The sequence below is a fragment of the Cuculus canorus genome, chromosome 4 (assembly GCF_017976375.1).
Source record: "Cuculus canorus isolate bCucCan1 chromosome 4, bCucCan1.pri, whole genome shotgun sequence".
Classification (NCBI taxonomy): Eukaryota; Metazoa; Chordata; class Aves; order Cuculiformes; family Cuculidae; genus Cuculus; species Cuculus canorus.
This window is the reverse complement of record NC_071404.1, coordinates 19,277,450-19,303,880: the sequence shown is the minus strand read 5'-3', so window position 1 is coordinate 19,303,880 and position 26,431 is coordinate 19,277,450. Positions and strand designations below refer to the sequence as shown.

The following is a 26,431-nucleotide window of genomic DNA, read 5'->3' as shown; positions in this document are numbered from 1 at the left end:
AAAGTACACGTACACATGGGTATATATTAGCATTTTGTGTCTATAAAGTACCTTATTTTTTCTTTTTCTTACAGAAAAGGCCAAAACAATTTGAGCATATTTTTCTTGATTTGTTTGAAAAGTACTGAAAAAATGCTGCCGTGTGCCTTCATCTTTCACGTTTTCCTTTTTTTCTATTCAATCGATTCTGGCTTGAACTGCTAACTGCTGACAATATGATTCTTATAAATGCATTCCTTCCCACCTTTCATCTACTGAGATTGGATGAAGAGTTCCAGAAGAGCTTACCTCACAAAAAATAAAAAAAAAGAAAAAAAAAAAAAAAGAAAAAATCCATTATCTTAAGAAACATCTGGGTAGAGTTTGTTTGATCGATTTGGGCTTTTTTTTTTTTTTTTAAATTTTAAAAGCAATGCAGCACTTTCTCCCTTCTAGACTTGTCCCAGAAAAAGCATGAGGAGCTATGCTTCCCATTTTCTCTGCTAGAGAGTTTCTAGAGAGTTTGTTTCAATTGATAACGAATTATCAGGTCAAAAAGAAACCTGAGGGTTAACTGAGGGAATATTTTGGCCTTTCTGATCTTTAGTTGTTTAGCAGATAAAGACCTACAGAATTCATCTCCTCCTTGGAGTTTTTGAGGTAAGATTATTGTGTTCTTTGGAGCAGAAAACATGACTTACTGAAAAATTTAGAAGCCACAATTTTTTATTTTTTTTTTACATCGGTGATTCTTAACATGATCTTTTTTTTCTGCCTGTTTCGACAGCAGTATTGAAAAAAATCTGTCTTATTTGTTGTTCAGTAGTATTGTTTCTGACTCTGTCATGCTGCACTAGGGAATGTGTTCATGTGTGTAGCCATATAGACAGATACAGCGTTTATACACTGAATCTTTTACCTTTGTAAAATTTGCTGGTAAGATAATTGAGCACAGATGGTATCATAGAAAATATCCTGTGAAATGGCTTCTTGAATTCTTTTCTCACATTTAACAGCTGGTTTGGCAGCAATACTGATTTCTCCTTGCTAGAATTCCCAGACAGATCTCTTAAGAGGAACAGAAACAATCTACAGTACCCAAGTTAGGATAAGAATCACTTAACAGAAGTTAAAATGACAGCATCTGTTGGATGAATGCTTACAAAAGAAGAAAACCACAAAACGCCCTTGAGCCAATTTTGATTGGGAAATGTGGATTAGTTTTGCATGAATGGACTCATTCCTCAAACTAGAAGGATATTTTTTTGCTTATGAAAGTTGCAAGTATCACTGAGGATTATCCAAGTCTACCAAGTCTAAGATAATAGCTTTGATTATGTTTTTAAATCCTCTGATTTCAGTCACTTCTAAGAGCATTTCACATTTTATATACTTTGTGATGCATGCTTATGAGTAATATTAAAGGCTACATCTACAGGAAAGAGGCAATTGCACTGTTTTCAGTGTGGCCAAGCTTTCACCTCTGATGAGAGTTTTGATTTCCATAAATGGATCACTGCATCTGTCTTTTCATTATGAGTGTAGTATTTCCCTCAGGATTTCAGAACTGTGTCATCCTTAATCATTGCACTGATCTCCTGTGACGTACACGAGGGGCATAATTTACACCTGCTATCTTGAGGCTGGAGATATTGAAATGTATTTATGATATGTGCGTACGTCCTGTTAACGCTTCAAGATATTCAGTAAAGTAGGCTTCTTGTTTGTTTTAGGCTGTTTCATTCCAAGTATAAATTTGAGTAGTCTTTGTACAAAAAGTTGTGATGCTATCTCAGTTACAAACCAGTATTCAACACCTGCAGATCTTTGCTGAGCCAGTCAAAAGAACTGTTCAGCTTTCCAGCATTTGTTTGCAGCCTTGATGCTGTTCTGCGATTGAGGGAATCCAGTGACCTCTCCTTGCCTCTCTGGGTTGGAAATTGTGCTGTCGCAGCTGTGTCATTGGTGTTACAAGCACTTATCCTTAACTGAAACAGCAGTGGTTTACCGTCTTGACTTGAAGACATTTTTCTTCCTTGTCCACCTAGCAATCAGCATGGTCTAAAATGGCAAATGTCATTTTGCTGCAGTTAGTCATTTCAGCACGACACCTATTACATTTGCTCTCCTCTGTCAAGATCTGGTAGGACTCAAGATAACCTCTTAGTGGGGACTGAACAGAAACTGAAGTTCCCCTGATTTCTCCTGTTGTCAACATCTCCTAAGGATCTTCAAAATACCCTTCTGTCTTCACACACATCTAGTTCACACGCACTTCCCAGTGTCAGATTTGTGTTGCAAATGATTTACCTGAGCTGATTTTTTCAGCCATGGGAGAAGAGGGTCACAGAGAAGAAAAGGATGGAAACCTTTCAAAAAGAATGAAGAAAGTAGGGGTGGGATAAAGCAACAGTAGCAAAAGGAAACAGCACCAGATGCTGAAACTGGCAAGAACAGAAACATACAAGAAAAAAAATAAATAAAGAAATAAAAGTTGTGAAAGCAAACAATGTAGAAAAGAAGGATTCAGCTGATTTTTCAAATAAATATAAGATCTCAGGCTTAGCACATTTTTTGCTGTTGTGTGTCTGTGCCACGCTTTTAGAGTCTTGGCCCTTCATACTGAAGAATGCCCTTTTTCATTTCAACTATTGCATCTACTTTAATAAGTAGTACAGGGAACAGATTAGTTGTTATTTGGTCAGGTTGTTCACCTGGACTTGTGAGCTGAAATTTTTCTCCTGTTTTGAGATTTATGTAAAGGTTTGTCATAGCAAAAGTTCCTGGACATTACGGCAGCCTCCTCTGTCTAGTACTACAGGCCATGCTTTGTGCACACCTGCTAATAAGTTTCTGCACATGCTGGAGGTAAGAGTCAAAAGAATTTTTGAAGTAAAAAGCAATGTTGAAATCAGAAAAACTTGGAATAACTTTTATCTTCAAACCCCTGTTGAAAATATGGCATTTTAAGAGAATAATAATATGTCTCCTTGGGTTTTCAAGCTAATCATAAGACCTGTATGTGTTATGTAAGCTTTCTTGAGAGACCTAGTAATCCATGGGAGACAACTGCCCGTTGAGATTAATCCATGTATTTTCTTTTTTTTTTTTTAAGCATAAAAATATGAGGATCTTCCTTTTAAGCCTTAGATTTACATGTGGCATGCATTGAAAAAAGCTCTTGTATTTTTTTTTTCTCCTGCAAAGTTGAAAAAGACATTTGCAATTATGGTAATGAGCTCTGAATAGACTTTTATTGGGGAGTGAGAGCTGAAATGCTAGATTATGTACACTTATACCTGCTTGATTAGAGATAAAAATAATTTCTCCTACTGGTAAACTGTTTCATCACACTACAATGTCTCCTGCTGTACATTTTCAAGCCATTATAGATTCAGAAGTCCATGAATCTCATTTCTGGATCATTTGCCTCACTGACACGCACCTTGTTCGTGTAGATATATAGAAAATGGTATTCCTACATCCACCACAAACAAATGCCTCCTGTTAATTTTTCCCTTCACGGTAGTCTTGATGACATTCAGAATTGTGGTAGCAAAATCGCCTGCAACTGAGATTTAGAAACAATTTTTCTGACACAGTTTGATTTCCTATTACATTTTTGCATAGTTGTCCTGTGATTTTGTTTTGTATACATTTTGTTTGGCGCTTTCACTATGGTTAACCAAACTTTGCTTACAAATATAGACAAGATGTCAGTGTATATTGTCCTACTTCCAAAGAAATGATGCCTTTTGCCAATAGAAATCATGCAGGAGTCATCTCATGTTTTATGTATGATGAAAAAACTCTTTTACAGTGTCTAAGAAAGGATAGTGAGTGCCCTTGAAGGATATGTTTCCAGAATACTGTGTTAACTGCTTAGAAGTTGATACCTTCAGTTTGTTGCAGTCCTAGGAGTGCTCCCACAGTAAACCTATATCTTGTCAAAGTAATTTTAGTTTAGATGTTAGTACACTTGGTCAGATGGATTTTTTTTTTTAATAAGTGGATAAATTACCTGATAGTTTGCAGGTACTGAAACACAAAGTATAACTCTGGATTAAGGCTATTTTACACTAGTACCTTCAGGAACAGTAATGGGAACAGTATCTTTTGTTGGATGGTTCTGATTTTATTTAATTCTTTCATTCTGTTGAGCTTTGTATGAGTAGAGGAATTTACGTGGCTATTGAGTGTTTGAGTTCTTTGAATTCTTTCTTTGTGGAAACATTGGATTGTTTTCCCTTGTGGTGTTTAGCTCTTTGACAGCACAATACAATCACACATCTTTGTTATGGAGGGAAAATTTAGGCTTTTATCTGTAACTTTCCAAGTCTATTTGAATTTAATGCAATTCTACACCCTTGGTCCTCCTGGGATTTTGTATGTGAAATCTTGTTTTGACTGCATAAGGGATTGCATGAATACAGTCATGTATTCCATTCTCTACACTTAATCTGATGGCTGTATTTTAACAAGTATCTGATATTACTGTTTGTCTGATATATGAAATAACTATCTCAATGATAGCAGAACAGCTTAAGTGAACTGATTGCAGAAAATATTGAAGCTAGTGAGCAATGACCTCAGCATGACAACCTAGAGGACAGTTTTGAGGACATATTTAAATTTGCCACTTCAAAATGAGATTAGTAATTAGTTTACAAGGTCAATGATGCTAAATATAAGCTTCCATGTAATCTTGCCACTTGAAATTGTTTATAAAGCTGTCTAGATGTGAAGGTGAATCTAGCAGTGTTCTGGGTTTAATTCATTGGTGTTACAGCAAGTGAAGGGTGCAGGTTAGGGCACTGTAGTCTATGGAATTAGCTGAATTTCCTGAAGGAGAAGGCAGGATTTAAATGCAGAGAGACTCTAAATGTAAAGAGACTCGAGTCACCAGTCACTTACAGAGAGGTAAGGAGAGTAGGACTTCTCCAGTTATTTTCCCCAAAAGTTTAGGTAAAGTGTTCTAGTTGCTCAAACTCTCCATTCATGGTGATGTCATTTTAATATAACATATTGCCTTCACAGCTGCATAGCTTTGGTTCCCTCAGGATGCATTTCATAGGACCCAGGCGGTTTTATTTGTAGTACTGGTGGCATCATGATAGTGTGAGCAGGGAGTTCTATACTTTGATAGATGTTGGATTTTAGCATCCACTAAAGTAATTTTATTTTGTTTTCTTTTTCCCTAGGATTCCTTTCTGTGCAACGCCCTTGCAACATACCTCATTCACTTTAAATTTTTGTTTCTAAATCCAGATTAATATCTTACTGGGCTGAAAGGATCATGAAAAGAAAATGTTTTTTTTTTCGTGGGAGAGTCACAATTTCTTTAAGGCAAAGGAAAAAGGAGCTAACCATATTTAAGTTATTCAACTGCAAACTAATAATGCGTTGTAAGAAATTAGGGATTAAAAAAATAAAATTGTGATATAATCTTGCAAGGTTTGACTTCTTTTTAGAGAATATTATATGTTCCAGGACGTATTTTTTCACGCCACAGAAGTCCTTTATTACCTTTTTAAGCCAGCTACTATCATAAGAACAAACCACCCCAAATGTAGATGCAAGTGAATGGCTCCCGCAGAAGCACATTCGTTCCAACAAAACAGGCTGGAGGGTAGTGTCTTTTGGGGATATCAGACTTCTTGCATTCAGAGGAGGACCATCCTCTGAGGAGCAGAAGGCTGCATCATGAATATAATCCTACTTTGGTTTGTATTTATGTACCAGATAGCTCTTCAGTTTTCAAATGTTTCAGCTTTCAGTAGATTTATTTTCCAATATACCAAATGTTCTGTGATTCATACAGACATTTTCAACTTAAAAAATCAATTCAGACAAACTGGATTAGATAATAGCAGTTACTGAAGAAAAGGAATGTAATTTAATTAAGGTCTGAAATTTAAATCAATGGTTAAGACAAGAACCCACTGACAAAATCAACAGTGAGTTTGGATCTGACCTTGCTTGTAAGTCTCTACAGGGAGAAAAAAGTGTGTATGTGATAGCTGAGCAGTAGTTGTCTAGACACAATCGTCCCTCATTGTATTCTCCTCTAGGAGCTCCACTGCTTTTATTGAAGTATAGGTATGAGAAGGAAATGACAAAACCTCTGTAATCCATTTTCACTTAGTCTAATGCTGTATACACTGTACCTCTTTCTTTATTCCATTTTCCTGCAGATGTTTCAATTTGCACAACAATGTGCAGAACATTAGTGCCAGTTTTGCTTTGTAAAATTAATTTTAAAGGTTTACTTTATAAAAAAAAACAATTTAGAAGTACTAATAAATTAATAACTTCAGAAACTGTTTTGGCTTATTTTTTAAACAGACTCAGTTTCTTAGATATCCTTCAGGAAGTTTTAAATGATGCATGCAAAGAAGCAGATGGAAATTACTAAACGGACACAAATTTAATGTTAAAACTAGATGCCAAGTAGCCCTTGAAATGACTTAGGCTCTTCTGCTGTGTCCCCACTACAGTGACCTCCAGCACTTTCCTATTTTTAGAAAGAACCTGTGTGGTTTTAAGATAACACTTTTCTTTGAACTTTGAAACATGTTAAACTCAACCAAGATTTGCAAGACACAGGCTAATGTTGGATCTCATTTACAATACAAAAAAGATAGAGGTGTTAGCAACTGCAGTGTGACCACGTTCTTGCAACATTTTTTTGACAAACATATATTTATAGTTTTTACATGCCCGTAGTTTTCACACACAAGATGACATTTTACACAGATCCACTGGATACACTGAAATTAGATTGAGCCCAAAAGGTTTCTCTGAAAATTTAGTAGTTTGGTAGTGTTGACACACTGTGATTACCTGAACAACATTGCAGCCTGTAAAAGGGAGTTGGAGAAGCAGAATAATTTCACTTATGTGAATGCAAGAAAATGGATTAAGATCTTTTGGTTACACTGAGACTTCGGAGATGCTCTACATTGGTTAGCACCGGAAGAGCTCATTTAAGTGTCTTTACCAACTGGTACTGAAGATCAGTACCAGAAAGAAACAAGAAATTTCCTAGGAAAAATTCAGTATAAACAATGTAGGTACAAATCCACACCATTCTATAATCTGCTGCAGATTTGAGGCCATGAACAAGAAAGCTGGAATGAATAATGTTATTTCAATCGCATGTACAGTAAGAAACGGGATTAATGATGTCACACCTTACCTTTTTAATTCTTGCTTGCCTGATAGGCACAGTGAGACCGGAGGGAGGGATGGAGTTGATTTTTCTGTTCTTCATTAGTAATTGGACCAATACCACCAAACAACTTTAGGATTATCCCTCAGCTATCTAAAATAACAACTATTTTATGTTATTGTTAAATTGAGATAGTTTTGAGCTAATAATAATTACTGGAAATTGATGGTCATTTAAATCATATGGAAATAAAAGGATTATTCAAGGAAAACATGAATTCAATCAAGGGAGATTATGTCTCACTTGGCTTCTGTAATGTTTTTAAAGTATCACTAATAGGACAAGGAGAAACTCAGTGGTTGGCAGTTGCTTTGATATTCAAAAGATTCTGCAAAACTTCTACATTCAGATTACAAGCTAAATAAAAACTTGGAATAACGAAAAGGATTTTATTTGGAATAGTGTCGAAAAAACATCCTTTTATGCTGAAGTGCTATGTGTAATAACTTCCAAACTTGTGACTGAGTTACCACCATGAGTATTTGCATGACCTGTTGCTTAAACTAAACTACTCCTTTTGAATCTGGCTTTAATGGGATGCCAATAAAAATGTCACATTGCTGCTTTTATTGAGTCTGTACTCAACGAATTGCAACTGTTAAGTGTCTATCCCCACTGGGCCTATTGCTTTTAGTAGGGAGTCTCCTGTGTCTTTTTGGCATGATAAATCATCCATCTTTCACATGTCCTTGCTCACGTTATCCTAGCTAAAGGATGTTTGCTCCCCTACACTTATAAATATTAATATAGACAGAAGTGTTCAGTGTTGTTCCACCATCATAGGCAATAAAGAGTGGTATGTCTAACCTCAGGCACTTCATTAACAGTGGTCTTTAACCATTAGTGGCAATAGCCTTGCAGCATTTTTGTTCCAGGATGTTTGTATTTTAGATAATATTTTTCGTATCTGTCACAGTTTTGTAATGCATGCACCAAAACAATTCTGAAGTGACTGGCCAGCATTTAGACATTTCTGCTGGGCGAAAGACAATCACCTCCATGATTCGTGGCCATGATTCAGTGCACATAGTTGAAGCAGGATGTGTATCCACTGTGACAAAATGAAATAAAAAGACTGCTTCAAAGTAAATGACTTTCCCTTTGTTACTTACCCGCTACTGTATTAATAAACATTACCCAGGCATGTCTTAATGGATGACTTAATCATCTGCACTGGTGTCATGATCCCAGGGAAGCTTCTGGTGCATGCTAACTCATTCTTTTGCCAGGAATTCCTGGGCATCACTCACGAATTAAAACTTTTCAGAGATCCTTTCCTAATGGCAGTTTAAGCACTGCTATGCTATCTTGAAGTATAAGGGAATTTGCTAACAGCGCCATGAGTTGTTCCACACCAGCATGTCAGTACTCAGGGATGTTCCCTGGCACATTACAGTTATAAGCATAAATGTACTTTTCCTGTCTACTGTGGTATGGTAGAGAGGGAAAAGAAACTAACAGAGGAGAACTGATATATTTTTTCAGTGAGGCTGTCACCATACATGATTACTTAAGTGACCCAACTCAAAATTTACAAGTCATTTAATCAGTACAGTGTTTTACTATACAGAGGGTGTCATTTTGTGATCATGTCTGCACTGTCTGTATCTGCCTGCTGCTGGTGCATTGGCCGGTGTGACTAACATTTGCCAACTGTTTTTTATTCTTCCATGCCCTCCCTGGTGAGAGGAAAGTGTCCAGTGAAGCGTAATATATATTGAGAAAAGCCTACTGAAACAAATCTTCTGTATATTTACACGCACTGGAAAAGGCCTACTGTTTTTTTTTCTTTAGGCCAGAAGAGTTCAAATTACTGTAAGGTCTATAGTTCAAATTAGGCTGTTAGAAATTTTCCCCAACAGCTTTTGCAGTTCTGCATATGGCTTTTTGTTTAGTGTATTTATATTTGCAAACGTTGGGGTATAGATGAAACACCAGAAAGAAAACCTCTTTTTCTCCCTCTTTGGGGCTTTTATGAAGGGAAGCAATCTTAAGTGTTTATATTGTATTTCAAATCATATAACACTATACGAATAGCTGTTATTAAGGAATAGAGAGGATCTCTTATGAACAGAGCCAGTAATAAATGAGGCAGGATAAATCAATAATGGAATCATTAGGTTGGAAAAGACCTTAGAGATCATCAACTCCAACTGTACCTGTCTACTACTAAATCATGTCCCCAAACACCTCATCTACCTGTTTTTAAGCACCTCCAGGGATGGTGGGTGACTCGGCCATCTCCCTGGGCAGCCTGTTCCGGTGCTTGATAACCTGTTCTGTGAAGAAAGTTTTCCTAGTGTCCAATCTAAACTTCCCCTGATGCAGCTTGATACCACTCCCTCTTGTCCTATCACCTATCACTTGGCAGAAGACACCAACACTCACTTCTCTGCGACCTCCTTTTAGATAGTTGTAGAGAGTGATAAGGTCTCCCCTCAGCCTCCTCTTCTCCAGGCTAAACAACCCCAGCTCCCTCAGTCACTCCTCATAAGACTTGCTTTCCAGCCAGTTCATCAGTTCTGTTGTCCTTCTCTGGATATGCTGCAGGACCTCAGTGTTTTTCTTGTAGTGAGGGATCCAGAACTGAACACAGTATTTGAGGTGCGGCCTCACCAGTGCTGAGTACAGGGGCAGAATCACTTCCCTGGACCTGCTGACCACGCTGTTTGATACAAGCCAAGATGCCATTTGGCTTCTTGGCCACCTGGGCACACTGCTGGCTTGTGTTCAGTCAGCTGTCAACCAACACCCCCCAGGTCTTTCTCTGTCAGGCAGTTTTCAAGCCACTCTTCCCCAAGCTTGTAGCACTGCACAGGTTTGTTGTGTCCCAAGTGCTGGACTCCGCACTTGGCCTTGTTAAAACTCATCCCATTGGCCTCAGCCCATCGATTCAGCGTGTCCAGATCCCTTTGCAGAGCCTCCCTACCCTCCAACAGATCAACACTTCCTCCCAGTTTAATGTCATCCACAAACTTACTAAAGGTGCATTTGATCCTCGCATCTAGGTCATTTATAAAAGATACTGGACAGGACTGGACCCAGCACTGATCCCGGGGGAACACCACTTGTGACCAGCCTCCAGGTGGATTTAACTCTGTTGACCACCACTCTTTGGGCCTGGCCATCAAGCTAGTTTTTAACTGAGCGGAGGGTGTGCCTGTCAATCAATGCATGTAACATTTTATTAAGTCCTGTTCGCTAACCACTAAATATATTTCTTTAAAATTTTAATGGCAAACTTCAGTTTATATTATAACCAAAGAGACTTCTGTCACCTCACTGTGCAAACAAGTCATCCCTGAATTGGTCAGGCAGTTGGACTAGTCAAGCCTTGTAGATCCCTTCCAACTGAAATAGTCTATTCTATTTTATTGCTAATTAAGTGTTGGTTAAATGAGGCACCTTAAACTATACTTAGCCTGATTCTTAGTTTTCAATTCAGTGCATCAAGGAAAAATATCCTAAGAGCTTAGCATAATGCAAAGGTAGTCAACCTGCAGGGTTTTATCTGTCTTTCACAATCTGGTCATGTAAACATTTGCCTGGTTTTGCATCTCAGTTGTTAAGTAGGTTCTTTATTAGTATTCACAACGTAATGGTCTAAGTTTCACAGCAGCTAAATATCTTTTATTCTTAACAAGCAGTACTAGTGTTTTCTTCATGGACTTGATGTTTGTATGTCTACCATGAAATCTTATGAAGTGACAGTACACTCCAAAGGTAACCTGATGCTCCTGCCTGCCCTGCTCCTACTGTGTGGGCTTTCTGCCTGGCGTACATGAAACCCCCTCTGGTACTGTTTCAGTCACTGCACAGTGTGTGCTGGAAGTGAAGTATTTGTAAAGATGTCACAGAACCCCACTTATAGACACGCAGAGGGTTTGTTAAACCCACAGTGAGCTATTTCAGCATACAGCAATGTATGGACTAACAACACAGTTACAAATGAGCACAGCAGAACAACTATGCTTAAATTGCACTACGGTACCAGTAAACAAAGTTATCTATTGCCTTTATTCATGTGACTTGCTGCTTCTCTCAAGACAAGATGTAATTCTATTTCTGATGCATGTATTTACATTTCTCTGTTAGGGGAGTACTGTTGTCTCTGTCTGCTCTGTTGTGGAAGACAGTCTGGCCTTTCTTAATTAGAAGACTGTTTCTCTTCCACAGAAATGTGAAAGTCGTGTTGTTTCACTAGGAGTAATTTCCTACACTAGTTTCCTTCCCTAGGCTTTATGCAGAGAAATGCAAGAAAGATGCATTTCTTAGATGATGCACAGAATTATCTAATGCTGTGCACTTTTTCTACTCAAAGCATGCTATATTTATTGCTTTTTAATGTCAGCATAAGCATTTGTAGATGTCTGAGATCACTTTTGAATAGGTAATACAATTCAAAGTAAATGTCCACATAGGAGAGATGCGTTTTTCCTTGTGGTTAATATCTGGGCAAAATTTTCAAGGAGTATATGAAGGCTTAATGACGGTTCCTTGGGTGACTACAGTATTCTGAAGCCAGGTAAGGAGAAAATGAAATAAAGTAAATATCCTGCTAGGGTAATCCATGAATACCCCGTTAGGTGCTTCTGTAGAACAATTTCCTGTTGGGGTCCTTCCACCTAAGTCTGGCAAACCTTCTCCTTCATCGGTCAAAAGATACGAATATACTCAATTCATATAAAAGAATATTAACATGCCCTACTGTTTGACAGGTGATGTCTCTGTTCCAAGGTGTATGGTGAAGATTTTATAGGAAGATATGAGTACTTTTACACCTCAAGGCACCAGATCATTGCACAAATGGCTTTACAGGGAGAAATTCGATAGTGTGGTCAGATGGCTGCATGTTCCTGAAGGACAGGGATTCGGATTTTGCCAGCAGCACATCAATGTCCCAGTAACAGTTCAGTGTTACTGAAATAATTTATATTTTCACCGTCCTGGTATTTACTTTGCCTTTAGTTTAAGGTGTGATTTGCTAGTTATTTTCTGAGGAAAATAAATAGTGCCAGTAGTAAGATAATTAAGGTATTTATCAGTCTTTAGGTTCAGCTGTGATACTTTGAGGACAACAGCTATAGTTATACTTACCTCTTGTGCATCTTGAGCAGCCTGGATCTGATGGATCAGATATTTTGACATTGCAGTGAAATATCCTGTAAATGTATATACTCATACATTCTGAAAATGTGAGGGGACTATGTTGTTTTAGGAAATAGATTCTGATCTGGAGTTTCTGCAAAAATATATACTTCTACTTTATTTAAGGGCTTCAGCTTTCACCTAGAATCCTGGCTTGGAAAATTATATTTATAAAACTTGATTCACTCCATAGGTTTAGATTATATGTCTGCAAGTATGGTGACAGAATGTAATGTGCTAGATAAAAAATAAATTGAAAATGTAGACATAGTACATAAATTCAGCTTGGGAGAATGTCAGCTTTAGTTGTTAAAATAATAACATTGTTCAGTGAATTGAGTCATTCTCTAAGATGACTGGCACCCTTTTAAAAGGGGCTTTTAAGTTTTTTTTTTTACAAAATATCAAAATAGAGACACTAACGTGTTGCGGTTAACTTTTCCGTTCATTTGATACTGATATTCTCAATGGCAAAATGAGCAAGTCTAGTGTGGAATGAATAAATAAAGGAATGTTCACTGACATATTTGCACCAAAGTAATGAGGGTCTGCTGTCCGTAGACATCAAGCCGCTGCATAAGGATTTAAGCACAGATACTGTAGAAATAGCCTCTATTCTGTAGTTGTCTGTCTACCTTGGTCCTGTTTCAATTAATTTTATTTCATGTAGATGATTATATAATTTTTCCCTATTCCTGTCAAGCAAGTCATGGTCCAGTATATACTGAGGGAAGGTATAAGGGTCTTTGTTCAAAAATGCTGTTCCATCTTAAATATCTAAATACAGCTTTCTTCCATTATTGGACTTCATACACAAACTGGGAATCAAGAGAGTTCAAGAAAATTAAAAAAAAGAAAATTATCTTAATACTGAAATGTTTTAATTTTTAAGATATTGAGAAATGTTCATGAGCAAAGCAAAGCAATGCACCCAAACAGTAGATATTGTGAAGAGATGAGGGTCTTGTACCCACAGGTCAGAACCTGTGCCATACTAACAGTACTGTGATACAGATACCTTGTTTTGTCATCTAATCACCAGAGCTGTTTTGTTTCCTGTAGGTAACAATCTTTCCAGTCCAAGGAGAACAAATTAACTCTTCAGTTTGTTTCTTGCCTGTAGTTAACTAAGCTAATCTGGAGATTTATGTGGTGAAACTAAGGCTGTTAAAATAAAAGTAATTTTGCCAGTGGGTTTTAAAGTCTCTGTTGTAATTGTTATTAGAGGATTATTTTGTGATTTAGTCTTTGGATTCTTTTCATTATGAAAAAGATCTCAGATACAAAAAGGACAAGCTTTCTCACTCAGCCTGCTTTCTGAAAGGTATTGATCAAGTGATTTTAGAAAATGTGATTTGAATCCACAAAGATGTTCTTGCAGTTACCTCATTTTACATGAACTTAGTAGCTCAGACTCTAAATAGATATTCAAACCATAGAAGAAAGTTAAATTTCTTGACCTCTTTTTACATAGCTCTAGGATCCTTTTTTTACCTTAGCTCTCATGATAGAGACACTTGCAAAGAGATACATGAAGTAGAGCAACGAGGTGGTGCTCCAAAAAGTGAAGTAGTCTGTATTCCTCAATTGCTTGCTTTGCACCTCGTTACTTCAATAAACTTGTATTTAAATATTTTTTTTTTATTATTAGGTTTGTGTCTTGGAAAATTGCTTTTCATTATCTACTTTGCTTTCCTTATATATATATAGTTATCTTTTATTCCTTTCTTATAGTCTTTAATGAACTAGATTTGAGTGTACAAAATACATCTGTCTTATCTAACAGAACTGTATGTGGATTTTTGACCTATTGGATCTGTAATTTGTTTCCATGCTTTTAACAAATGCTCTTTTGCATTTTTTAACAAGTTTTACTATTTTAAGCAGCTGTGTGTTTGATCAGGAAACTTGACAATAACTTTTTCTGGTTCAAATTCTGCCTTCTGTTGCTTTCTGAAAAGTTGATCTAGAAAGTCATGAATATGGTAATTTCTCTTTCTGAGCCAACTCTTTTTTTATGCTATTTTTGTTCCACAATAGTTAGATGTATAGTTCTAAGTCAGTAGGCACAGTGTGAGCGTAAAATGGAGAAATGGCTTTCTTATTAAAAAGTTAGCTGTAAAATTAAAATCATTAAATGATAATAAGACAATAATCATGTTTCTAAACTTTGCAATGTTAATCCAAGCATCTCATTCTAGTGTGAAATGGTACTTCTTAATAAAGATTAATTTTAAAGCAGAGTTAATCTTCTAATGGAGGATAGCTGTCACTTAAATTTTGTGGATCAATGATTTTCAAGGAAAGAAGAGTTGTCAGGGAAGAATATTAAGTAGAAAAGGAGGACTTGCAGTGAGTGGGAGGGCGGTCAGAACAGGATTTCAGGAATACTGATTTGTACTCTCATGTTTCTTAGAGATTCTTGCTTTTTAAATCAGGAAAAAGAAAATTGGTTTAGCCAAGGAGGAAATATATTAAGAACATAAGCTAAACTTTCAGAATAAATATAATGATGTGGCAATGAATATAAGAATAGAAAATATTTTAAAAGATAAAGATGTTATTTTAAAATAATGAAATTAAAACATAACAACAGTTGTATTGTGTCAGACTAAGTATTCCATGAAGTTCATACACTGACCAGGTATGGAAAGTGTAGAAGAAATTGAGGATGAATTTATTCCAGTCTTTCAGCCTCAAATTTTACCTAGATTGCAAGGATGTCTGTCTGTATGTTAGGTGGTTACTTCCTTGAAAACGAGGTAATCAACAAACTTCTTTGGGAGCCTGTGTTAAATTTATTTTTTTTTTGGTCTTCACAGTCTACACCTGACTTACTAGTCAAATAAACATTTCATTTCAACAGCTCTGAGAAGGTGAGAGGATTCTTTATTTCTGCTGCCTGCTCAGTTGCTGATAGAAAGTGCATCCAGGCATCATAAGGTCCTCTCCTCATTTTTTTCCAGTTTCCTGTCAACCTTTGTTATATTAGCAGAGATATCAATATTACGTATAATAGTGTGACCTACTTATACTGCCTAAGACATTATGTCTATATTATAGATACTTAAAATTTAATTGTAGCACACATCTGTGTAGTCTTGCACAGTATTGATATAATGCAGGTTATAAAATATTGAACATGTATAACTTCACCCTAAAGCAGGTTTTACTTGGTTCCAAACTTTTCCTGTCAAGTATTATTGTTAGGCATTATAGCTTTATATAGCTGTTTTATCTGCAGTGAGAATTATTGTACCCTTTGAAGAGTTTGTGAGGGTTTACAGACATATAAATAATATTCCAGTTTGGCACATAAATGACAATACAGACATAAAAATCTCTTGTAGGTCCAATTGATGTTTATTTAGCTCTATATCTTAGCTTTATCAAAGGTTAAGATGTTTAGAAAAGGTGAAAGATAAGAAAAGCATATATTGAGATATCATAGAATGCTCTCTGATTCCTAAAAATTTACAGTTCAAAGACTTCCCAAACAGGAGATAATGTACTTGTGTTTAATAGGTTTTGACATATTTTTCTTCCATTAAGTCTTAAAGCTGTTCCTTTGATGAAACTCTATTTAGAATCTGCAGCATTCTGTGAAAGAGAACTTTGTATCTTAACTGTGCAGTGCATTCTTTCTGCACCACCTGGGTTCATTGGGATCCTCTAGTTTTTCAAGTGGAAGAGCTACTGAGCTACTATTCTTTTTTTTTTTGTTTGTTTTGTATTTTGTTGCATTTAGTATATAAGTACATTCCTTATCTTTGATCATGCTGCTTGCCCTTCTCTGTCCCTCTATATATCTGCTATAAATTGAAACTGAACAATTTACTTTAGGTGTTTTTCCCCTTTATTTCAGGATATTTGAAACTTAGGACATTAAAGTTCTTTTAATTTTTTTTTAATTTTGTTTTCTAGCTGGTTTTACATTTCTCAAAATCATTTTCCTTGTAAAAGAGCAAGGGCTGTTTGAATTTGAAATCATCCTTCTATAATTTTAAAAGAAAGATTTTTATTTTTTATGTAGTACAGGTATCTTTTGCTAGAAAAGGTGTGCTGAAGAGCAGATATCTTCATAAAGATTTCCTTTTTTCAGACATTATTAAGGGTTAAGAATAAGTCCTATTTGTAACTCGATCTGCTTTACAGCATTTAGTTACTCTTCAGTGATATTATCAAATGATTTATCCTTCAAGACCATTTAAGTGATAGGATATATTCATCTATTTTGAATGAACTTAGAGTATTTCACCTTTTCAATAAACATTCAGAGGCCTGTTGAGAGATGGCACAGAAGTAAACCCTTTTATTACACTTAAGGGTTCTCTGATTCAAACAAATAGAAATTTATTATCTTTTGTGGGCTAAACTGTAATGTTTTATGTAGTTTTTGTTTGCCATAGAGTTTATTTGCATTTTTCTAAGGGTATGCACATAAGAATACAGGCATAACTTTTTAATCTATTTATTAAACTAAACATTTTAACATTCTTGTTAAACTAAAATATTTTTTATTATTTTTACTTTCTTCCTTCTTGTGGAGTCACATAGACCTGTGGGACTATAGCTTTTTGGGGCTTAATGAAGCCCTGTGCTTTGTTTTTTTAAGGTATTGGTCACAGATATATCAGGTGTGCATTGACACAATAGACTTCTAATGTTATATAAATCCATCAAGGCATTTACAGCTGCAGCTCCAGCCTTCACTGCTGTGATAAAAAGGACTTTTAATATAAATATTTGTGAAACTGTATTTTTAATTTGGTCAACAGTGAATCAAATCAAGCAATGAATCAAAACAAGCCAAAATAACAAGTGTCTTAGACTTTTTTAAAAAAAAAACATTAGTATGTGTGTTCAAATAGAGAGGCGTCTCTTTTATACATTCAGTAAAAGAGCCCCTTTGAAGACAGTTCAAATGTGATTCCAACTGTGAGTTTTTAAAACCCCAAAATGACTATCCCATGTAACAGCTATGCAAGGAACCAAAAGAAAAGAAATTTTTGAGTTGATCTGAAAGAGCACACAGGATCCAGTTGAAAATGTTACTGACAAAGAGCTGCTCTCCAACTCTTTAGGTCACTATAATGTAATTGCATTCAGTATTCTGACAAGAAGAGCAGAATTCATTATATTACTGCCTAACTTAGGAAGATGATCTATGTTTAAATGAGGAGGTCATCAACAGGAAATTGGAAGGACCATTCACAAGGGTAAAAAGTACATTGAGATGTAATGGGGATAATTTTAATTTTAAAATATCAAACTAGAGGTTCAGTAAAAATCCACACTACCATATCGAAACAGACTTTAGTGGTGAAATAAAAGTTATCTCTTAAATAGAAGGTCAAACAAATTCCTAACTAGGAAATCAATGTTTAGAAGGTTCGAGAAAGGATACTAGAAAAATGTACCCACTATGCTTAACCATAAAAATATTATGATGTTCCAATAAAATTCTGAAAAATAACCTGTTAGTGGCATCAAAAACTATCAAAAAGGTTGTTTGCCATGTATAAGGAACAGAAAAACCCTTCAGAGAGTCTTCAGGACCAGTAGATAATGACAGAGTAATTATGTATCAGTAGGCAGAAAGAATAAATGAATCCATGTATCCTCATTCTTGTGGAGCACGAGGGAAGGGTTTAATGGTGTCTCCCCATACAAGTACTCTCTTACTGCAGGTTGTGGGTTAGAAGATCTATTTTAAATCACAGGGCAAGGAAAAGGACATATCAATCATATGAATCATAAAAGTTAGTAAAGTGGATAGACTGTTAGGTCTGTAGGCATATGGCTAAGCGGAGTTTGCAGAGCTTTTCTAAGGGGAAATCAAGCCTCAGAAATCATATCATTTGTCTGAAATAAAAAAGAAAAGAAATTGAAACTGCTAATGACAGGCCTGAAATATTTTTCTATTCCATATGTATCTTCAACACAGAGAACTTTTTTTTTTAAAAAAAAGAAGTTCTGTTATCAAGAAATTTTGTTCTTACAATAGGATGCAAAAAATTCTATTATACATCTTAGATGTCCCTAACCACAGGCACTATCATCTAGCATGGGATTGCAAAGGTTGAAATGAAGACCTATATGGTAGTCTTATCCAGAGGAACAGTAAAACCAACTTAATGTCACCTATGAAATGAGAAACTGTTTCATTCTTTACATTAAACACAATATTGAAAGAACTGAAATGACCACTTGGCAAAGGTGCTGGAATTGACTAAATGGGAGTGATTATCAGAGCTAATCACAGCTCAAAGCATGAGTAGCAAAAGAAATTGTTGGAGGAGGGAGAGGTACAAGGTAGGGCTCACAGGAGTAGCAGGCAGAGGGCACTAGCTCATACCAAGTTAAAGTAATGATCCAATGATCTTTAAAACACTTTGCTACCCAGTAGCATTTAAGCTTTGTTTAAAGTAGTCTACAAGAGTGGAAAACAGTTCAAATAGCAGTTGACTCTCCAAAGGAAAAGGCTGTGATATACTCTTGTTGTAGTTATGCTTAAGAATATCTCCATTACCCTGTTCATCTGTCATTTCAGAGATTTATTTTTGCCTTTAGTAAAAAAAACCCTATTTTTTTAACACTTTGATTGATAAATGCAAATAGTGAAACATAGCTCCTATTAACCAGAAAAGCTAAAGTAGTTTCCAGGCTTTATACATGAGGATGAGGAAAGTATATCTGGAAAGCTGTGTGGAAAAGGATGTGGGGGTGCTGGTCGGTGGTCAGCTGAAAATGAGCCAGCAGTGTGCTCAGGTAGCCAAGAAGGCCAGCCATGTCCAAGCTTGTATCCCAAACGGTGTGGTCAGCAGGAATAGGGAAGCGATCATCCCCCTCTGCTTGGCACTGGTGAGGCAGCACCTCGAATATCGTGTTCAGTTTTGGGTCCCTCACTACAAGAAGGACATTGAAGCCCTGGTGCATGTCTAGAGGTGGGCAATGAAGCTGGGGAGGAGTCTGGAGAACAAGTCTTATGAGGAGCAGCTGAGGGAACTGGGATTGTTCAGTCTGGAGAAAAGTAAGCTGAGTGGAGACCTTATCACTCTCTTCAACTACCTGAAAGGAGGTTGTAGCAAGGTGGGTCCTAGCCTCTTTTCCCAAGTAACAAGTGGTAGGACAAGAGGAAATGACCTCAAATTGTGACAAGGGAGGTTTAGATTGGATATTAGAAAAAAAATCTTCACTGAAAGAGTGGTCATGCATTGGAAAGGCTGCCCAAGGAACTGGTGGACTCCATCCCTGGAGGTGTTCAGGAAGCATGTAGACATGGCACTTCAGGGCATGTTTGTTGTGCTGATGGTTGAACTTTTCCAACCATAATGATTCTGTGATTATAACAACTGTTGTTTTTTTTTATGTGCTATCCTTAAAAAATAAATCTTATCCTCATTGCTGCTATAACAGTCCTGGAAAAGGGGGTGACAGGGGATGGGCCAACGGACAATACTGAAGAATTTTAGAAGTGTGTGAATGAATGGGTGATAAGACGCCAGTAGTTGTAAATGTAAAGTAATGTACATGTTAGAAACAGTCCTCCTATCTGTGATGGTGTTCTTTGTTCTAGTGCTCATGAATAAGATCTGAATTATAATAGCTTGTGCTCTGAAAATGTCACTTCAATGCTGAGTAGCTATCAAAACCACAAATATGACATTAAGATTTATTAGGAAAGGAAAAGAGAATAAAAATAATTATATCACTGTATAAATCTGTTTCCTTTATCTTGGATCTGGTATACTGTTCTGATGTCTCAAAAAAGGACGAAACAAAGCTAGGAAGGATACAAGAAAAGGTAGCATGGATGATCAAAGATATGGAGGGGATTTAGTACAAGGACATGCCTAAGTAGATCAGGGCTCTGCAGCCTGAACATAACAAATGAGGGGGAAGGTGGGAGATGGAATAGGAGGTTAAATAAGTGAGTTGTATGAGGAGATATAAAAGAAGTCATGTTATTCATAATTTAGGTATGGGGAGTGCAGTCAATGATCATGTGGCAAATTCAGAACATACCTGGGATGTGCCTGTCAGAGTGCACGTAGTCAACTTGTAAATTACATTGATTTTGGCCAAAGCTTAGAAGGATTAAAAACGGCAGTTTTGTAAGTGCATAGAAGAGAAATCCAACAAGACATCTTAGCAAGTTCACCTCTGGCTCAGAAAACACCGTCCAAAAACATGAAGGGTATGTAGAAGGAAGTATTACGTTGTGTTTATTCTTCTTTTGCAGTTTTTTACACATCTGCTTCTAGCTGCTAATGGAGACAGGATACTAAGTTGGAGGTATATTTGCCCTGCCTCCATACAAAAATCTGTTATGGAGTTGGCTTGTGCTGGCTCTGAAGTCATGTGAGTGAGGATGAATACCCTCCTTAGAAACTTTGGACATAAACCTGAATACAACTCCTACAGTCTGTTCTAGGAGATGAACACAATGAATTTAATTAATTTACTGTTCCACTATAAAATACCGTTATGCTGAATGCTCCAGCTTGAAACTGTTTGAGAGAACAGACAGTTCTCTATGACTGCTATAATTCGTCTGTGTCTTTGGTTGTACTTTTTCAAACCATGCAGGTTCCAAATCCTTATGACTTTTGCGGAATAATTTTCTTGGGTTTTACAAAGGGACTGCAAATAGCTTGTGTTCACAGTTTGTGCAGTATTAAGAATGCTTACATGGATCATGGCATATAAAGATGCACTATGAGCTACTGTTTGGGGTTTTTTTTTTCACCTTCTTTCTGTGCCAAAAATCATTCATTTTAGAGCCTAAAGAGTTTAAAATATAGATGGAAGAATATAGACAGAGTGTCTGAGACAGAGGCTAAAAATAGAGATTAGTTGGTTTTCCTTTAGTCATGCACTGTGAGTTTTAATACTTCAACCATATATGTATAAAGGTTACTGTGAATTCATTCCTTTTGCAACTGAAGGCTTCTGCCTCTGAAGAGACCAGCTGTAGGAGAAACTTCACAAGTGGAACTTGTCTTACTTGATTTCTTTGCGCTGACCTGGGAATTTGCTAGATGTTTTCTGCACTGTTTTGACCAAGGCAGTACCAGAGAGAGGCTATTTTTATTTTGTGGTATTTTTATTCTTTGTGAACATCAAAAAAAGGAAAAAATAGAATCAGCAGTTTACCTGAGATGGCTTCTCCTATACTAGTCTACAGAACCATATGGGGCAGTAAGGTGATTATAGCACGTATTGATTTCCTTCACTGGTTAAAAACACATTTGTTGAATTGATAAACATTTGTTATATTGGTCCTTTATCTATAATCTCCTCAGGGGAAATTATAGTAGGACTGAGTGATTTCCTTGCTTGTACCCTGTCAGCAAATATGGGGAACAAGTTCATCTCTAGCACATTTGCAGTAGGTTTATTAAGATGGAAGAAACACAGCTTTTTCGGTGTTTCAGGTTCTTTGTCCTATAGCAAAGCTTCTTCCCTTCTGCCCTGTGAGAGCAGAGAAGGAGTGCTGCAAATGACTGGGTTCTGCAGTAAACAGGGATGTTGGCAAAATGGAACAAGTCCAGCTGAGGCCAAGAGGATGTGTGAGGGACTGGATTATATGATACTAAGGAATGGCTGAGAGAGCTGGACTTTTTCAACTGGAAGAAGTAAAGCTAAACAAGAACTTCTGCTGCCTAAAGACTAGTTACATAGAAGACGGAACAAGATTTTTGCCCGTGCCTAAGCTGCAGCAAAGAGAATTCTGTGTGGAAGTAGTAAAATCTTCTTGGCTCTGAGGATGAGCAAATCCTGAAGCAGGTTCCTAGAGAGACTGTGAAATCTCCATCCTGGGTGTTTTTTCAGAATTTGGCTGGACAAGTCCTAAGGAGCCTAACCTAACTTTGAAACTGGATCTATCTTTGAAGTCGGCCCTGCTAATAGCAGGAGGCAGGACCAGGTAATTTCCAAAGGTTTCTGTCCAACATTTTCAATTGTGTGAACTCATGAGCCTACGTAATCTAGTCCTATATAGCCTACAGAGAATATGCAACTGCCCTATTACTCTTGGACTTAAAATCAGTTTACAAAACTTTGTTGTGGGGGAAAAAGTCTTTTTTCTGTATGTTTTGCCTCTCTTTGGCAATTATAGCAATTCTCCTGGGTCAGTTTTAAAAGTGGGTTCCCATAAATTATTACTATATTTTACTTGTTTATTTTGCGAACTGCTGTACTTTCTGTACTCCATCCTATAAAAGTAATTATTTTTTTGTACTAGTTTAACAACATACATGTTTTGGGTGGTTTTGGTTTTTGCAGATTTTTTCTTTTTAAAACTACAGTTTGCAATAAGAGGGGCCTATTTTGAAAATTACATGGACACTGGCAAAAGATTTGTCTCATAGTTTCTTGCAAGATCTTTCTAGGAATCAAAATTAGACTGATTGGTCTATCATTGCATCAGTCCTCTCTTTTCTCCTCCTTAAGAGATAGATGTTGTATTTGCTTTTTTCCAGTCCTCTGGGACCTCCCCTGTCCTCCAGAAGCTCATAAAGGTAATTGTGAATGATTCAGAAATGGCTGTCTAGTTTCTCCAAGGTGAATTTAATAAGTCCCAGCCAATTGGAACACATCTATCTTATCTAAATATTCTTTAATGTATTCTTTGCATACTTTGGCTTGCAATCCATTTTCTTTTCTTGAATGTCCTGTCAAGATTTAGCATTTTGTAAAGGCTGGAGTGAAGGAGGTAATAAATTTCAGCTCTCTTTTATTTTTTATCAGGTATTTTTAAATTCTTTTTTTTTTTTTTTTGCTTTTGTCTCTTGGAATTTGAAACTCATTTTATGCTTCAGCTTTTTGCATTGTAGATCTCTGTCTTGTGTATTCTTTTTATATAACTTTGCTTTCTCTTCTTGTATGATTACTTTTTGACAGCCAGTTGAACATTTCCAGGTGCAATGACCTAGTCTTTCCTTTCTTTGGGACAAAATGTAATCTTGCTGCATAAACGACCACTGCACCTGCAGATGTTGATCTTCAGGTCATCTTTCAAAAAGACCTTTAACCATTTCCAGAGATTGCTGAAATCCCCTGGTTTCGATGGTGGTGATGCGATGGGAGGGCGCTTCTGGTTTGTGTCTGTAGCCGTTGTATCTCACTTTTCTTAACAAACCAGTTTGTGACCGCTTTTCCCAGAAGACCACTCTTCCCACTGTTAATCCATTCTTTCCTGTTAGGTAGCACCAAATCTGAAATAACCGCTTCTATCATAGCTTCTGCCATGCTAGTTATGTCTTCACTTGTGAATTAATGTCTCATTCTCATTGCTTTCTTCCTGCTGTAGTTGCAACCTATGTAAGTCCCTCTCATGTTCACCAGATTGTTGTGCCACTCTTTCTGCTTGCCCAAGGAAACACAATCATTGTGGTTTAGGACTTGACCAACTCAGTTAAACACTTCCAGTCTTCAGTATGCTTCACAGCCATCAGGACATACCTGTACTAATATCATGTAACTGATGCAGGTTTCTGACTTAACTAAACTAGGATCTTTGTTCTGTTATTCCTGTTGGTTACTGTGCCAGGTTAGGTGTTACTTGGCAATACCATGCAAGGTTAACTTTTTGCAAAGCAGCTTTTTCTTTTGAATATAGTATAACATTCGTGCACATTTAGCTTTACCCCAAGAGCTCTGGCTCTCTCCTGATCCAGCATTCATTGGATCAAAGCAACAAATATTTGTATTTTCATTTCTTCTACATTTCTAATATGGAATTATATTTCTACCTATATCCTTTCTTTGATAAATGTTTTACATTTGAAAAGTCTTATATCCTACCTCTTAATGTGGAAAGAATTAGAATACATTTCTGAAACTTTGGACAAAAGTCCAGTATATATCATAATTGTTCTTATTCCATATTTTTAAAAAATGTATAAAATTGGTTCCAAATGATAGGATTTTAGACAATTTCATGTATGTATCAGTTAATCTCTCCAGTACATTAAGCAGTACATTTCAGCCTCAGCTGTTTCGACAACAGAAATTGATAGTTGTTAGCACCTTCCTGTATTATGCTATCAATTATACAGACATGTTTTCCCATAACAAAGTCAGCTATGTAGCATATATTTGTGAGATACAAATAATTTCAGACAGACTCAGCAGCCTGCTATAAATAAAGCACTTTTTTGACAGTGCTGTGATCAGCACTAGACAACAACACTGTAAAGCAATGGAGTGCTCTGCACTTCTTGCCTCAAATGACGGCAGACTGGGTTTGTGCTTTTAGGAGTCTGTGTCAAATGATCTTCTGCTCTAAGCGTCAGAAGTAGTTGGGAAGAAGAAAGTAAATGTGGGTTAGCTATTAATATCTGCAGAAAAAAACCCCCATGATTTTCTGAGAGGGAAATTTTAAGGACAATAGCTGCTTAGTTATTTTCACAAATATGCAGTAGTATTAATAAAGGAATACAGGTATCTGAGAGCTAAACCCTCTTAGAGTAGAATAAAAATGGAATAGGTGAATATGCCACTTTTTCTGAAACACTTCTTTTTCTGCAGTATCTGGAGCTGCAGATACTTTCTAAATATACATTCCCTTTGGCACTCTTTCTTAACACAGAATGAAAGTAGCATACCTATTACACTTGAGAGGAGACAGATGGATTGTATATGTCAGGTTTGCTCAGCACTGGAGAAGACAGTGACAAGGGACAGGGAAAGCTGAGTCATTCCAATGACCTGAAGATCCCTTCCAGCTGCCGTTTTTCCTAGGGGAGCCTTTCTTCATGTGGCCAGAAGCATATCTGCCATGGGATCAAAACACAGATACTTTCATCATGAGGTGAGCATGCTGCAGGGGAGCTGGTGATGTGTTTGTGGTATTTGTGTGTCACATCCCATGCTGGGATTAATACCTGTTTTATAATAAAACCCTGGAAGTCTGTAACTGTCCTGTAACATGACGAGGAGAAATTGTAGTGTCTGCTCTGCGTGGTTCATCCTGGCCATGTGGTGCTTCCCTGCCAAGGGATAAGCATCACTTTACCTCAACTGGAGACCATATTGCAGCTACGAATTGTCTTCTGCCAAAACTAGATGTTTTCCCGAGCATCAGAGGGACTGTGAATCCTTCAAAAGCCTTTGCAGACCTGTAACACACTACTTACTTTCTTCTATACTTTGTTTGCTCTTTGAGCATGAACGTACTAGTGCTTGGCATACTCATTCATCTGATTTCCAATGTACTAGTAGTAACTTTTTTCCCCTCCAAGTTCACAAAACCCATGAATATTCCTGGTTTTCATGAACGTAATTGTCCTACGAATTAAAGACGAATATATACCATTATTTCTTTGAGCGTTCACTGTTGTTTGCTGTTACAGAAACAAAGACAGGGCTCATTAAGTTTTACTAAGAAATAAGATAATATAAAATTAGTAAACTTAGTCATTTCCCCTTTGTGTGCTCTTATCCCTTTGATAAACATGAAGCAGTTTAAAATCTGTAAGAAAGTGGAAAGTTTTTAACTATGTAGGAAAAAGATGCTGCTGTAAAAAACATGCTTTTGAAGGCCATGTTCTAATTTTTTTGCACAGTAGCATCTCTGTAGCTAGCGATGTACATGAATATTTTGTTATTCAAGAGTAATGGTGTTAATTTTTCTGGATAAGTCTAAATATATATTTTTGCTTTGCTTTTCTAAAAATGGCTCCTAATTTTAAATGCCTTTTTTCTGGATAATTGTGTACCCAGAACTTCTAGCTTTTCAGTGAATAAAATGTGATAAAAATACATGAAAATGGTCTATTTTCATGTCAAGCAATGTTCAGATTTGTCTTGTCAGACTTACTTTTCTAAAGTGCAGGTAGCAGAAACACCCAGAGAAGGGAGCTGGAGCTAAAAATGTTGAATCTCACAGATGCCTGTGCCACCTCAGTCTTGACTTCTTTCCTTTATTTTCTTCAGGACCCTGTATTTGTTTTGAATTTAAAAGATGCTTCATCAGAACAACTGTTTTGCTATGACTATGGCTGGGAAAGAAGGTTAGGCTCTGGAAATACCTTTTCTTTCTGCAAATCTATTAGGATGCTGACT

At 36.7% G+C, this 26,431-nt stretch overlaps 1 protein-coding gene across 11 annotated transcripts in view; it reads left to right on the top strand.

Moving 5' to 3' along the window:
• The window catches only part of KCNIP4 (potassium voltage-gated channel interacting protein 4), a 422,577-nt gene that overhangs the window by 132,724 nt on the left and 263,422 nt on the right, over window positions 1-26,431 (top strand). The window contains exon 1 of one of the 11 annotated variants that reach the window (XM_054065859.1): window positions 25,158-25,178. The exons of the other annotated variants lie outside the window; for them this stretch is intronic. The gene's annotated coding sequence lies outside the window, so the exon portion shown is untranslated. Of the gene's footprint in view, window positions 1-25,157; window positions 25,179-26,431 lie in introns of those variants that run through there. 11 annotated transcript variants of the gene reach the window in all.